The 11227-nt window shown below is 33.0% G+C and overlaps 1 non-coding gene across 1 annotated transcript; it reads right to left on the reverse strand.

The window, feature by feature from the left end:
- Positions 1-10239: 10239 nt before the first annotated feature.
- On the reverse strand, positions 10240-10377 carry LOC123937729. Its single transcript, XR_006817531.1, has one exon. It is a non-coding gene; the product is annotated as a U4 spliceosomal RNA (small nuclear RNA).
- Between the last annotated feature and the right edge of the window lie 850 nt (positions 10378-11227).

Below are 11227 nucleotides of genomic sequence, written 5' to 3' on the forward strand. Positions count from 1 at the left end.
TTTTTCTCTTCACACAGAGCACATTGGCTGCCCTTATTCAGTTCTTTATCCTGGCATTTATGATATATGTTTCTCTAATTACCCTCTTTCTTCAACCTACTCTTTTTAGGATCTCTTAGCTGTCTCCAGCAGAGTATATCTTTTACATCATTCTTAACCTTTGCCAGAAGTTCCATTCTACCTTTGTCTAACCAACTTACAGGCATGACCGCAGCAAAGAGTAAAAAAAAAAAAAAAATCGTCATCTAGTGTGTACTTGAGAAATGAGGTAGGCTGATTTTTAAGGCAGAGAAATCATCTACAACTCCCCAGAATCTGTATGGTAGGTAAATGACTAGTCGATGGTATACACTGAGAGACGAATATGCATTCGGCTTTGAAGCTAACTTGCATTTACATGGACATTCTTATAGTTACAGTATGTTAGAACAGATGGCATGCCTTTACATATGTAGAATTATATTTAACTCACTCAGAAAAATTTTTAAATGTTAAACAATAGTTACAATATGAATGTGGAAAACCTTAAAAACAGAGGAAAATGATAAATTGATTCTATATATTCTGCAATGATATTATCTAAACAATCTTAAATATGTGATTTCTATTCTTGACAGGCAGTCCTGTGTGTCCTTGTTGAGACAAGCTAATGATTATTAATATTTTAAATTTTTTTCTTAATCTTACCAACACAGGAGCAATTTCAGACCATTCTATATCTTCTCTTTAAAGTAGGTGAAAAGTTTTAAATTACTGTCTTTCCATATTCTCCTACACAGTCTCACAATGGAAATCACTTGCCTCTGCTCTGTCCTACACTTAACTTCACCATGAATAGAAAATATAACAATCTTCCACTACCCTTAAAGCATTTGTTCTTTTGTGAGTTTCTTGCTACCTTCCAAGTAAGTCAGCATTTTAGAAAATGCTGCTTCTGTTCATAGCTCTGTCCCCTTTACCTGGGAAAAGAATGGATGCATAGAGACAATGAACCATGAAGTTGTTTTTATGATGTGTGGGATCTACAGAAAAAGAAACTCCATGCAATAGAAATGAAACTTACTTTTAAACTTGTTTTTTAAAGAAGAAAATATACAATATTATGGTAGATGGAAAGAAATCAGAACACTTAGACATATTTACAGGAGAATATATTTATACAACTTTTATGGAGGGCAATTTGAATAAAAGAATACTTTTATTCAATAGATTAATATTAATAATAATAAAATAATAAAAATAATAATAAAAATAATAAATAAATAAATAAATAAAATAATAAAAGATTAAAAGATAATCTAATATCTAGAAATATAACCTGAACTAATATATTCTCAGAACATATAAAACATGTATAAAAATATTTTGTTTCCAGAATGCTCAGCATAGTGCTATTTTACTCCTCCAAAATTTTAGAGCCACTGAGATAAATACAAATAGGTAATTGGCCAAATGATGATAACACATGCTTGCAATGCCATGAAGGTGTTTGGTTAATTAAAGTGCACATTCTGGAGTCACACTACTGGTCACACCACTTAGGTAGAATCCTACTTTTGCCACTTTCTAAATACGAGCCATCTAATAAGTTATGTATTCTCTTCGTGTCTCATCTCCCTAAAATAAGGAATAGCAACACTAAAATTATCTACCCCCGTGGTTTATTGTTAACATTAAATAAGCTAACATATGTTAACTTTTTGGAATAGTGACTATCATGTAATAAACACTGAATTACTGTTAACTTTTATTATATAGCCAAATACATTAACTTTATGTAAAACGTGGAAAATTTTTCCAAAGAAAGTGAATGCATATTATTTGCTTAGATCTTGAACCAAGCAATCACCTTCACAGATTTTTCTTCCTTCATTTTAAAAAACAAAAACATAGTTAATGAAAAATGTTGGATGTAAACAAATATTCAACACATTGCTATCAATAATAAGTGATTTATAAACGAAGATGATAGATGAAAATTGGGTGTGGAAGAGTCAAAGAAATCCAGTGACTTTGTTTTATGATTGTAGAGTGAATTTTAATGCTATTAATTCTTTTAACATATGCAAGAAGGTAAAGATACATTCTGAATATAAGGTAACCTTACTTGATCTTCATGTCAGATATTTAGATCAGAGATCTAATGCTATGCATAATGATTCAACCACTGTAGTGGCTGGGTCTACTACCTAGAAAGTTGAGGAAAATCTTCTCTCTGAACAGTGCAGTAAACGATCAACAACCCATAAAGAGTGCAGGCCACAGTGTGACAAAAAACAAACACAAACAAAAACATTCAAAGAATCTAACCATAGATTGCTATGATCATCCATTATTGAATTCAATAGCATTAAAATTCACTCTACAATCATAAAACAAAGTCACTGGATTTCTTTGACTCTTCTTAAAAGTGTATCATTCATGAAGCAAACTGTATACACATGAGGTATATGCAGGTGATTTGTAAACTTTTGAGTTCTTGTGCGTTGGTATTATTTCAGTCACTGGTTTTACCTTTTTTTTTTTTTTTTGAAAGCTTATTCCATTTTATTTATTTTTTCAGCATAACAGTATTCATTCTTTTTGCACAACACGCAGTGCTCCATGCAAAACGTGCCCTCCCCATTACCCACCACCTGTTCCCCCAACCTCCCACCCCTGACCCTTCAAAACCCTCAGGTTGCCCCAACCTCCCACCCCTGTGGTTTTACCTTTTTTTCTCTCAGCATGACTTCATATGTTATGATTTCATTATTCAAATTTTGCACATTTAACATTCCTACATATTTTCTGGAGACAATGTGCATAGGTGAAGAAGTTTAACTGTATTTTCAAAAATTAAAGTAGTAGAAGCTGCACAATATTCCAAAATAAACTTTTCCAGTTCTTATTCTCTAGACTCTGAGTTGTTTTTGTGGTGGTGGTTGTTGTTGTTGTTGTTTGTTTGTTTTAAAGCCGAACACAATATCCTCTGGCTAGTCTTTAATATATCTGCAGAATTCCCAGCTGATTAATTTCTTCCACTGGCAAGCTCCTCCAAAAATCTCACTTTAAAAAAAAATTTTTTTTCTATATGAAAACTTTCTACACTGAAACATATTCCAACTTTTTCCTCTGAATCATTTTATAAATTAATAGAGCAGTTCTCTTAAAACACAAATGTAATCAATGTGACTTTTTTACTGTCTATTTGTTTAAACCTCCAAACACAATTATCTTGGACACTTTATATTCCCTTTCTGTGGTTTACCTTTCTCCACATATTTGTCTTGATCTAAAATTATATATCTATATCTATATATCTATATCTATATCTATATCTATCTATCTATACATATAAAACTTGCTAATGATGTTTTGATTCACTCCTAAAAATAAAAGTTAGGATCAATGAGGCTGGGTTATTTGTTTGTTTTCACTTGTTGCAAAATTCTATTCACTACATATTTTCCATTGTCTTGTACAGTAACTGACACATAGTAAGGGGCATAATTGAATGAACAAATGGATCTTAACAGGCAGATTGTCTTAATGGTTGAAAACATATTGCCTAACAGACAAAATGTTTGGTTGTTTCTCTCTCTCTGTGTCATTACCTATGGGGTTTGGGCTAAGCCACCTAGTTATCTCAAGACATTGTAGATGACATGAGTCTTCTCTGTATATGTATATACAATATGCATATTGTATATATAATGCTCTTTTGGGTACAAAAATTTTATATCTTTTTATTCTTGCCATACACACATAAGTTCATAAGCATTAGGACTTTGTAATTCCAGAGAGACATTATTGGTAGATATAAGCAAGATGTAAGTCTTTTACTAGAACATTCTAGTAATATTATGTGTTTCTGGTGCCTGGGGGTGGGATTGGGAAGGCAGCAAGATGTCTTTTAATTGTAAATGGTGGAAAACAGATACTGAACTCCCAAATTCTAAATTTCCATTTTAGCTTTTATACCCTGGATTCTCCCTTCAGATCTCCTAAGTGTGAGTACTAGAAAAAGTCAAAAGAATAGTTGTCAGTTACATACTGCCTTATTAAATATAATATGACATGATAGATATAAAGATATTTAAGATACAATGTATTCTAGTGTGCCTGGGTGGCTCAGTCCATTAAGTTTGGCTCAGGTCATTATCCCAGGGTCCCAGATTGAGTCCCACATCAGGGCTCCCCTGTTCAGCAGGGAGTCTCCTTCTCCCTCTCCCTTAACCCCTCCCTTCTCTTTGTTCTCTCTCTCTCTCAAATAAATAAATAAAATCTTTTAAAAAGGCAATATATTCTATTTTGAGAATTAGACAGTATATAAGCCTTAAAGTAACTATTGCTAAAACATCCAAGGTATATACTTTAAGGCAATTTTTAAAAAGCAGATATCTAAATTATACCAGTAGTTCCAAGATGAATTAGATTTTAAAATTAATTTTCTTTACTCTCTAAAATGTTCCAGATATTAATGTAAAGTGTTACATTGCCACTGTTTTAAACATAACATTTAGTTAATAATTTTTTGAGTTGTCAGGGCTGGAGGAAAATATACATAGCATACATAAGTTTATGTTTTCTTTTTTCAATTGTTTATTAAAAAATAATCATAAATATATTAAGTAAATGCTGTTTTTTTTTTTTTTTTTTGGTTTGAAACTTTAATGAGAAAAAAATATATTGAATTCAAGAACACTGTATTTTGCCTGTCACTGGGTTAAGGGTTGGAGATACACACAACAGACCTAACAAACAGAATTCATATAAACAAAGATAAACATAGTTACAGAATGAAAAACTAGTGCCTGGCTTTGGGATCACTTTTGGTTTCCTTATCACTCAGCAGCAATGTTGGGGATCCCACAACTGATGAGGACCCTGGACATTGCAGGGTGCCCTCCAATCTACCCACATCCAGCAGCATGTGGTCCACCTTCCTCAGCAGTTGAACTACTGCTGATACAGATGTAGTGAAAGGAAGGGTCATATGCACCCAAAGTTCATAGCAGCGATGTCCACAATAACCAAACTGTGTAAAGAGCTGAGATGCCCTTCAACAGATGAATGAATAAAGAAGATGTGGTCCATATACACAATGGAATATTACTCAGCCATCAGAAAGGATGAATACCCAACATTTGCATCAACATGAATTGGATTGGAGAAGATTATGCTGAGTGAAATAAGTGAAGCAGAGAAAGTCAATTATCATACGGTTTCACTTATTTGTGGAACATAAGGAATAGCATAGGAGGATAGGAGAAGAAAGGGAAAAATGGAGAGAAAAACAGAGGGGGAGATGAACCATGAAAGACTATGGACTCTGGGAAACAAACTGAGGGTTTTAGAGGGGAAGGATTTGAGGGGAATGGTTTAGCCTGGTGATGGGTTTTAAGGAGGACACATGTTGCATGGAGCACTGGGTGTTATATGCAAATGATGAAGCATGGAACACTACATCAAAAATTAATGATGTACTGTATGGTGACTAATATAACATAATTTTTTTTAAATAAATTAATTTAAAAAAACTCTCAGCATGCTTCTACATAGACCATTTTGGTACCTCTTAGTGGCCTGGAGGCACAGAGGGAAAATCCAGGGAATCCCACCCCCTGCAAATGCACTTTCCACAAGGGTAGCCCCTTAATGTTGCCATTCACAATTCTTTTTTTTTTTTTTTAATAAACATATAATGTATTTTTATCCCCAAGGGTACAGGTCTGTGAATCGCCAGGTTTACACATTTCACAGCACTCACAATAGCACATACCCTCCCCAATGTCCATAACCCCCTTCCCCTCTCCCAACCCCACCTCCCCCCAGCAACCCCCAGTTTGTTTTGTGACATTAAGAGTCACTTATGGTTTGTCTCCCTCCCAATCCCATCTGGTTTCATTTACTCTTCTCCTATCCCCCTAACCCCCCATGTTGCTTCTCCATGGCCTCATATCAGGCCATTCACAATTCTTAATATGTTTAAATTTCTTTAGAATTTAAGCAGAGAAATGATTTAAGAAGAATTATCACTTCTTAATAATTATTATAAAAATTAGCACTCTAGCAATGGCTTTTCTGGGGCTCATCTTAAATATTTAAATAAGATGGTGCCCTTGGCAAAACATGCAAAATATTGTGAATAATTAAGGTAGTTATCTAGATGTTGAAGGGGTTATGCTAAGGCACAGCACTGGCTTAGAAATGAGATGGAACATGAAGAAAACATAATTTTGGGATTAATCATTTTGATATCTTCAGTTCTACATTCAAAAGAATTGTCTGTACCACAAAAATCATTAAATCAAACCAAGCAAACAAACACCTCTTACTTTATTGTTCAATAAATAATGAGATGTTTAAGCATCCAGTGAGTGTATCCTTTAGCTAGGTTATTAATGATTTGTATAAATATATAGATTATGGCTATATTCACTCATGAGCCATTTGAAACAATTGGAGTACATAGCTTACTAAAATATTTTCTTTGGAAAAGACTTCAGTTGTTCATAATTTTCAGAATAAAGTATGACAATGAAGAATTTTTTACATGGAAGCATTTAAAAGCATTTAAAAGCATTGACACTGCTCAACAGATCACAAATGATGAGAAGCCATGGGCGGGGGTGCGGGGAGAAGAAAATGTTGAATTTAAAGGAGGACAAAACTCTAAAGTCTTGTGAGGTCTTCTCAGATTCTTTCAGCAAATATTTAAGATATATTCAAATTACTTATACTACTATGAGCAGATTTATAGGAGTTAATAATGTATATTTTTTCATTTGTTTCTGTCTTTAAATGTCTAGTAAAGACACTGAACAGAACAAATGGAAACTAATAGATAATTTCCTACATAGATGTAGGTCAGTGAAATATGAGCCTTACCATTCTGAGCAGACAGCTATGAAAAATCCATGGCCTTCTGCTCATTTCCCTATCCTTTAATCATAAATGAGTCCTTCAAAAATGAGCTTGATTAACTCAACCTCCTTGGATCTTATATCTGTTGATAAGTAAAACCCCTTTTCCTCTCCCTTATTCAACTACAATAGGTACCAAATACAGTTTATTAAATTTTAATATTGTAACTAAATTTTACTGTGAGCATTTTACTAATATTTCAGTGTAATTACATTTTTCTTTCTAACCAAACTGAGACTCCACACATGGTAGCTATGTGAATCTTTCCAAAGGTTGGGTGTATTTTTCTTAATCTCCCTTGATTCTGTCAGATTCTCTTTGTACACAAACTGCACTAAATTGATCATTTATTTTTCCATGTAATAAAAATTACATTTTTGTTCTTGTTTCCAGAAGCTGAAACTTGGTGTATATTATTTTCTACATAGTAGCTGAATACATGAATCTTAGCAATAAATTTATACACATACACAAATGCACACATGTATATATGTACATATATACACACATGTATATATACACATATGTTTTCCATTATATTTCAATAATATTTGAGTTAAATGCAAATGGCTTGATACAATTAAGCATATTTTTGAAAATATGCTATAAATAGAAGCTTTTTGTACATTTAGAGAGTTAGTTTCTCCTCTTGGCATGGGCTTTAACACTATAGATTGGTCAACTCAACTTAGCTCTCCTGGATCATCTTCTAAACTTTCTCCAACTTTGAAATAGTATTAATTTGTTCTAGTCTCTCCCTTGCCATATATATATATATATAATTGTATGAATACTAATTTTCATAAGTTTGTTACGCTGTACCACATCATTATTTCTTATGCATGTTAGTATGGATTCCCTCTTAGAATAATATTTTCATTGAATGCACTAAGTTCTGTATGTGAGAACATATGCTAAAATAGCTCTAACTTTATGACATCCATGTATTTCAAGTTTAAATATCATTGCCAGAATCCAAGTGCATTCTACCGACTTTAAATCTCAGGCTCTATTGTCTGCTTGCGTAGAAATAAATATAAAGTAACACAGTACCTTAAAATAATTCTAATAAATCATGGTGTAATTAAACATTCTAATTCAAAAAGTAACATGCACAACTATTCTGACACTAAAATTGAAATCTGCAAAATTGTGTAATATGAAAGTGTGAATTTTGACATCATTTCACTGATAAATGATCACGAACAAACATTGATGTCTCCAACCATAAGTGAATTATCAATGTGTTTTTCACATTGTCATTATTTTTCACACTTTCTTGTGTTCAAACATTTTCAAATAATTAAAATCTTTTTTATTGTTGAGGTCATTCTACCTTCCAAATAGATAAAAGAAAACTGCTATGACACAGAAAAAATGCTTTGACTTAGTTGTTGTTTTTCCAAGTCAAAACTTTCATTTTGTAATCATAAATTACTAAAACAAAGACAAACATATGCAGAATGGCATCATTTATCCAAAGAGAGATGATATACAAATCAAATAAGAACACTTTGAAACATTTTCCTAAGAGGTATCACTGAACATATGCTGTGGTTTTGTGAGCCAGTGGTTTTGAAAATCCTCCCCCTGCTTTTTTTAGCCAATCTTGCCTCATGTTAGATGTATTATTCATAGAAATAAATTTACAAAATTGTATATCTATTTTATTTAAATAAGAAAAACATGCATAATGTGAAATGCATAATTCAATTGAAAGATATTTTCTATTTTTATCATCTAATACTTGAAAATTATTGTTTTGGGGGGCACCTGGGTGGCTCAGTGGGTTAAAGCCTCTGCCTTCTGCTCAGGTCATGATCCCGGGGTCTTGGGATTGAGCCCCGCATCGGGCTCTCTTCTCAGCAGGGAGCCTGCTTCCTCCTCTCTCTCTGCCTGCTTCTCTGTGATCTCCGTCTGTCAAATAAATAAATAAAATCTTTAAAAAAATAAAAAGAAAATTATTGTTTTTATTTTCAGTAAACTTTCTCATTTTACTAAAAAAAATCCAAAGGTAGTTTATACATTTTTTCTCTAAAAAAAAAAAAAAAAAAAAAAAAAGCCAGAGATCAAGTACCACTAGTTCTATGTTAATAGAAGTTTATCCATGGTTTGTGAGAAGTCTGAAAGTTTCATGAATGAACAAAATTATATTTTACTATAAGCTTTGTCCTAAACACCTGGGACAAATAAGGCTAATTTTCTTCTTTGACATTTAAACTTGAATTGTTTACAAAAAAAAAAAAAAAAGGTTGGAAGTGTCATATCATTGTATATTTAACATAATCTTTTCCCAGACTTTTATTTCCTAAAGATAGAGGTAGGTCTTTCTTAAAGATGTACTTTTATAAGGTCCTATAAATATCATTTCTGCATTATTGTTTATGGCTGGGTTAACAAGAGCAGTAGAGACAAATGATAATCACTTAAATGCTTGCTGCATGCCCGGAACATTATACTTATTTTTCATCCAGCTGTCTAAGATGGGCATTCCTATTATCTTATAGATGATGACTATGGGCTTGAGAAAATTTACTTGCCTTAACCAAGGTTATGAAATTAGCATATAATAAGTTTCAGGTCATCTGGCTTGAAAGTCTATCTTCTTTCCATTAATATGTTATGAATGTTAAGTGTTAGTTTGTAAACGGGTCAAGATGCATCATTAAGACCTTGGTCTTGGCTGATGGATTGCCCATGAGACATAATATTGGACATGATATTGGGATATATGTCAGCATTATGACCATAGTAAGTTTTTAATTTTGTAGATATCTGCCAAAAGAAAATAAATGACAAGATAATTATATAGGTGCTTATTTGTTCCAGCTCTAAATTATTTATTTTATTGCCTTGTATAAGTATATTTTCCAAGTATTTCACCAGTCATCATAACATACAGCTTTTTGAGCAGACGCATATTACCCCATGTCTGTTTAATCTCATTTTTCTTATGGCTCATGATATTGCATTCAATGCAAATAGCTAATAAGTTGATTTTATTACCAAGAACTTTCTGAATGATGCTTGTGGAATTAATAATGTATGCTATTTTGGGGGCGCCTGGGTCGTTCAGTGGGTTAAAGCCGCTGCCTTCAGCTCAGGTCATGATCCCAGGGTCCTGGGATTAAGCCCCACATCAGGCTCTCTGCTCAGCATGGAGCCTGCTTCCCTTCCTCTCTCTCTGCTTGCCTCTCTGCCTGCTTGTGATTTCTGTCTGTCAAATAAATAAATAAAATCTTAAAAGAAAAAATAATAATGTGTGCTATTTTCAAATGTACCACTTTTACTTCATATGCATGGTATGCTATTAAGGTTGGTATTTTACAATATGGATAAACACAGGCACAAATGAAGTTTGATTTTAGTGGTTAAGATAAGGTAATGATGTATAATATTCCTTTCAATTAGCAATAATCGCACCTCAGATAAACCTCTTTGGCTATGATACTACCACTGCACAAAGCTAAGGTACTATTCCTATTCCTATTCCTACTCAAATATGTAGATTCAGTAGCAACATCAAAAAGCATTATTTGCATAGCTACTATAACTAGGGAACTAGTTTGAGTATTATTTTTCCTTCTTTACTAAGATTATAATCAAGTTGCAGAGAGGATATTTGCATAAAAAGTCAGTGATATAAAATTATGAGGCAATACTTGATAATTGTGAAAGGAGAGTTTTAGATAGGTTTTCCTGTAAGAATTCAAGAAGAGTAGTGACCAGTGAGGGATGATGTGCTCATAAGATGTAGTTTAAAAAAGTAAATTATTAGATGTCATATAGAACCTTCAAACTACAATGCTGGTCTGACAACTTGAGAAACAAGAGTGGAAAGAATGGAGAAAAGAGAGAGATTCATATTGCAGTGAAGTTACAGCCATACCTATGGCTAGTCTGCAAACCAAAATAACTTACTAAAGTATTCTGTATCTCAAAACAGAGTTGCCACATAGGTTCACTCACAATAACAATAGCAAAAGGGAGTATTAAGGCATGGAAAAATTGATAACCAGGGTTCCACATGTATCCCTCACTTCTCTCATTGAAATAAGAAGCCTTCCCTTGTCTTCTTCCTCAGAGTCAATTGCCTTACCAAGAGAGTAGTTCTCTTATCTGCTGGATCCTGCTCGAGAAATTTAAACAGTCCTGAAAATAGCCATAGTTTATAACTTAATGTTATCCTTGTTACATCCTATGGCAAGAGTATTTCTGTTTGTAAACTAAAAACTCAAATCATTCATATCCCAGAGTTAGAGGGACTTCATACAAAAAAATCTTCCAATTGGCTTTTGGGAGAGGTAATAAATAAATC

The sequence above is a fragment of the Meles meles genome, chromosome 2, assembly GCF_922984935.1.
Source record: "Meles meles chromosome 2, mMelMel3.1 paternal haplotype, whole genome shotgun sequence".
Lineage (NCBI taxonomy): Eukaryota > Metazoa > Chordata > Mammalia > Carnivora > Mustelidae > Meles > Meles meles.